This window comes from Mangifera indica, chromosome 4, assembly GCF_011075055.1.
Source record: "Mangifera indica cultivar Alphonso chromosome 4, CATAS_Mindica_2.1, whole genome shotgun sequence".
In the NCBI taxonomy this organism is placed as follows: Eukaryota; Viridiplantae; Streptophyta; class Magnoliopsida; order Sapindales; family Anacardiaceae; genus Mangifera; species Mangifera indica.
Window position 1 is genome coordinate 7,968,631 of NC_058140.1, and position 6,076 is coordinate 7,974,706.

Consider the following 6,076-nt stretch of genomic DNA (forward strand, 5'->3'; position numbering starts at 1 on the left):
ATCATCTTTTGTTATATGGGTTGTGCGACAAAGAGAATCTTTATCTCTTCGTCACACTGTGCGATGAAGAGATCTTTGTCTCTTCATCGCACCATGTGACAAGGGGATGAATATCTCTTCGTTGCACCACCGTCGTTGTACCAAGAGAAGGAAGAGGCCAGAGATGATATCGGAGATGACGTCGGAAGATGAAATTGAAGAGTGGGGATGAAACTGCTATTTTTGAAAGTTATGGGAGCGATTGAGCTTTGAAAAATATGAAAACCCTAGGTTTAGGGGTGAAAATGTTACTTTTCAAAGTTTAAAAACTTTAGGTAAAGGTGAAATGTTAGTTTTTAAAACCTAAGGGTGAAATGTAATAAACTTTATAATTTTTAATCTAAACATAAAATAACTATTTTAACCTTCCCTTTAATAGAAAAAGTTAACAAAAGTTTGGTCATGGGTAGGAGTTTGAGTTTTTCATCTCCTATGGGTATGAATTTGAAATTGGGCTAAAATTTGGGTGGGAAATAGTCTTTTTCCCTTAATATTATTGTGTTGATTGTTGACTTTTAGATGGGCAAATTTATGGGTTATTGTGGCAGGAAAGGTGGTTAACAATGAGTAGTCCAGTTTTAGATGCATTGATAAAATTGCTTCCTTATGGAATTATTGATGTTAGGATTAAAAATTGATTGCGCAAATGGAAATTGTCATTATTATATTATTCACTTGCAACCCCTGAACCTTTGTTCTAGTAGATGTCATAATCATCCTAATCATCTTTATAAAAGTGTGTAAACCTAACTGATCACATTTGTTCAATCTACAATCTTATTCTCCTTAAAACACCAAATCATAGTTTTTTTTTTAATAGTTTTGATGGATTTTTTTAGAAAATAGTCTCTTGGATGAAGCCCCATATAGTGAACTTGAAATCATCATCTTCAGTTTTGATGGTTTTTCCTTCTTTTTTTTTTTTTTTTGAAAAAAAATGGTCATCAGTAATCTTAAATTGAGTGTGTTTATACGATTTCTCCTCACCAACTAATATACATAATTTAGAGCATTACACATGATAAGTTATAGTAATAGCTATTAGAGTTGGAGAGGACCTAAATAAGTTTGTTATGGGGGTGCAAAATAATTATAAAGATGAATTGAGATAAGTTATAGAAAAATATATGATACAAGTTTTATATAGTTTAGTCTGATGATCGAAATACCTATGTCCATGATGTTCTCATAAAGGTGTTTGCACTAAGTTTTTTTTTAAGAGAAAAGTACATTTGTATCTTTCTTTTTCTCAGGGTCTTGTCCCATAATTTTGAATTTAGATAGATGGAATCATATCTACACTTATGACATTTTATGTATGTCAAAGTCAATATTCTTGCTAGATGAATGTTAAGAAGATGTTATGGTATAAGATATAGTGAGGGCCATATTATAATAACCGCAAAAAACTTACTTCTCATAACTTTTAGATATGATATTGTCTAGTAACTGAAGTTAGTCCTGATGTCCTAGTCTTGAATCTGTTGTAAGTTTTAGGCTAATGAATCAACTTGTGGCTATCTTTTATTTGATGCTTATAGTTATGCTTTGAGGTCTAACTTCAAAGTGTTTAGCTTATGTGACACTCATTGGCAAATCTTACATCGGCAAAACATGAGAGATGTTGGATTTATATGTGCATATCACATTAATTAAGGATGCTCAGATAGGATTGGTTAAATAGTATGTAAACTCCTAAAACTGTTTAAACACACTTTGAGTTACAAAACTCAAAAGCAAAATCGTAATAGATTGTATGTCTAAAATGGACAATATCTTGATAGTTGTAACACCCCTCTTCAAATACGTACCCTGATGGAAATATAACATAGAAAGACATGTACGACTAAACTATTTAAAACCATTAATGCATAATCATAATCAGGAAACGTGCAAAAAAGTTATGTAATAAAAATAATTGTTTTATTAATCAAAACTTATAAAATAGTAAGTATCTAAAAATCTTTCATATAAAATAACTGTATAAATCATGAGTGATCATTGTGTTTGAAAATAATAATAATAGTTATACGTTTGATAAAAAAACTAAAATGTCACTAGCGCCCCTCTTTCTCTGTAGTTGCTCACTAAACCGTTGGATCCCTTGTCTGTCCCGCTACTTATCTCTACTTGCAAAACATATGAAAAGAAATGCATGAGTAAAACTCAGTAAGTATAAACAATTGATAATAAAACTTATGTTTCATTCATAAGTTGAATATGGTCACACTACGTTACATCGGTGTCCTAATATGGATCATCCATGAAAACTAAGAAGACCCAAATTGAAATTGGCATATTTGATGCCCTGGTGAAAGCTATTATCGTGTCTTATACATAGGCCAAATGGTCTATTGGGCTAACAAATTGAGACATCATGATCACATGAAAAAATATATGGTAGTAGTTTATTCCCTTACCATATAAGTTAATCAGAATTGTTGACTAACATCCAAAGATAACCTTTATCTCGGGTACACATGTGGTGCATCTCGCTGATCATGTGAGGAATATCAAAAAGTCAAATCCTTACCATGCACACCTAAACTGAACTGGGTAGTTATGTGTCTTAGTGTTGAGTGTATGATGCATCTCATAGGTATCTATCTTTATTGTCTTTATGATTCTCATCACTTACGCACATAGTTGGTGACTATCTAAATATGTGACACTAGCCTTAAGGTTGTTGACTTTCAACCCAAATTCAATTCAAGCTTGTGTCGTCGTCTACGTAGTCAAGCACCTACACTAAGTCTTTCTTGAATTTTTTATCTCTAGTTGCTCATTATTCTTTTTTCTCTAGTTGCTCATTGTTTTTTTGTTTAACTATCCCCTTCTACGCAAATAGCCTAGGGGTATAATTATCTTTTGTCTTTGTTTAGGGGTACAAGATCAAGTGCTTCTTCACCTACACCTGTGTGCCTCTTAATCCATACACACATACATGTTTCACTCAGCACACAATCATGCATAAAACAAGTGCACAAGGGGAGATGACTTGGACACACTTCATGCACAATTATCCACATGTACAAATAACATGTCTTCTACCACACACGTTGTCCACTTTTGGAAAGTCATACAGAAGCGTGTGTCCTATATCACATGACCATGTATGTTTTCCCTCAGAACATATGTAAGAATCTTAGACTTTTAAAACTTTTGGAATGACACACGTTTGTGTGTCACGATATAGAATTCACACCCTAAGAGTTTCTATATTGTTTCAGTCATGCATGAGGTCATTCAAACACATAAATAGGTTAATACAAAAAGTCTCTAAGTCCCCTATGTAATTTATTTACTGAGAAACATGTATCATAACCAATATACAAAACACATCTATGACATTATTATATCAATAATCCCAAACAATCATAATTCATGCCATAAACATGTTAGTTCTATCCTCATATGAATGTATATCAATCATCAAGTCTGTTTAACACAGTAACTAAAATTCTTCAAGCACAAGCCGAAAATATATGCACGTGACATGGATTATGTTATGAAACCTTAGCCTTTTCAATTCCATACTTTTAAAACAAGACACACATATATAAATCACCATAATCGCATATATAATCAAGAATAAAAGATTAAATAACACTATCATGCCTCGACAACCCTAATTCATGTGTCTACAGATAAGAATATGAAGATATCATGACACAAAAAGGGTGTTGCATCACTTATTTAGCCTTCAGAGATTTGCTTCCCTCTTACCCAATGACAATGTCTACGACGATCAAAGACAATTTCTTAGGCATCTATGAGACTCTCCCGTCACTACTCTCTCAACCTATGTGGCTAATGAATGCAAAGAATGAAGAGAATCAGGTTATACTCAGTCACATATCAAGTTGTATAACTGCAGCAACTTCCTATTTCACTGCAATCACAATTTGATCCAAAAGTTTAACTTTTTGCTTACTACAGACAATCGTGTATGCCTCCATATAAGGGCATGTACCTTTGAAAAATCATCAATCATTGAATTTAAGCTAAAAAAAAAAGACTAAAATGCCTTGGATTTACTTGTGGGTGTTACAATAATGGGTGGTTGGGTTATATGGACCAAAGATTTTACAAATGGTATTAAAGTCACTCTATGTGTCCTTTTAAGAGAAACCTCATCGAGAATGCTAAGTCTTGAAAAGAGGTTGAATGTGACACCCCTAGACAAATCTTACGTTAATAAAGCATGAGAGAAATGTTGGCTCTGTATGTGCATCTTGCATTATTTGGGGATGCTAAATCAAACTAGTTAAATAATCTGTGACTTCTTAAAGTTGTTAAGACTTGTTTTGACTTGCAAAGCCCAAAAGTTAAACCATAATGGATTATATGTCCAAGTGAATAATATTTTGACGATGAGTCAGACTATTTGGACTAAGGATATTATAGTTTGACTATATAACATTTACCCTCCCCCCCAATTCTAAGAGTGCAAAGACTTCAAGAACTTTAATAATATGTCATTTAAAGATCTCATCAAATCTTTTGAGAGAAGGCAAGTTGGCATTATCATGATCCCTTATGTTATGAATGGTGTATCAATTTGATCACTTTACTTTTGATGAGTGTGTATTTTCATATATGTATTTCCCTTGCCATTAATCTTTTGGGAGTATTTTATGCTCTATTATGTTAGTTTAGGTTTATTTTTATGGTTAAGATATTGTTGGATAGGTTAGAATGAATTGAGCTTTTAATTAGAAAATTTCAATATTTTAGTGATTTGAAACATTTGTGCTTCTTGTAGGTGTTTAATCAACTTAGAGTCTCAGAATAATGAAGAGACTTTTAGAGTTTTTATAGAGGACATCCTAAGCTTTCCGTAATAGTATTATAGGCCAAAATCTGAGTTTGTTTAGGTTACGAAACATTACTTCAAAGGTAGATCTAGAAATCCTTATCAAATAAGGACTTTTGCCTGAACACTAAATCTTTAAAAGGTTGTATCTAAGGCTTCTGGTGTCTAATTGAGGTGATTCAAAAGCCCAAATTCATCTAAACATTCTACAATTCTTGTTGAAGGGGTTATAGACTAGAAATATCATTTTCCTATCTAAAATAGGATTGGAAGTTATTATTGGAATCTAAAAGCTCTAATCCTTAGTTGAATTGGATTATTTTTACATGGCTCACATAAAGACTTCGTCCAACTTCAAGATGTAGTCGAATATAGGTTTGGAATGCTGGAAAAACATATGCCTTGGCTGGAAATTTATTTGCCCTAATTTGAGGAGTTGGTTAAGAAACCCATGTATGTTCTTTTGACTTATAAATATAACTCTTAAATGGTTACGTAAAAAAAGAAGGTGGAGAAAACATAATTTTTATTTTCTTTCGTACTCTTCATTTCATAATGTCTAGCTAAGTTCTTTAGTTTGATTTAAGGGAACTTCATTTCAATTATCAAAATTGTGAGACTTTGTTCATAATCTCATTTATTTTTCTATTCAAATATCTATATTTCTTTATTTTATGTGTTAATAATTGCATGATTTACTTAATTAAGAGGTCTATTAATTGATTGAATTGTGTGGTCTATAGCCAAATTGAATCCATCCATAATTGTTATGATGTTCAGTTGGAGTAACAATTAAGCAAGAACAATTATGATCCAAGTTTTTGGTGTTTGTTTAAAGGAGACATAGTGTGAATTAAATAATCTGACGCTTATTGATTTTTATTCATCTTTAACTTCTTCTTAGTTTGTAATATTATCAATAAATTCATGAGGATTGCTTAAAACCAACTAGTTTATTGATAAGAATTAATTTGTGTGTTAGGCTTAGATTAATGAAATTGGGGAAGGTATAGATTGTCTTGCAATGGTAATCTAGGGCTGAATATTTGAATAAAGAATCGAATTTATATATTAAAGATCAGTGATCATTTTGCAATTATGGTAATTTTCCTTGAATCGAGATTGTCTTTATTAAATTTTTATTACTTAGATTCAATTTTTAGAAATCCAATTTTTTTTTGCAATTTGATTAATTAATCTCTATAGATTGACCTTTAGTTA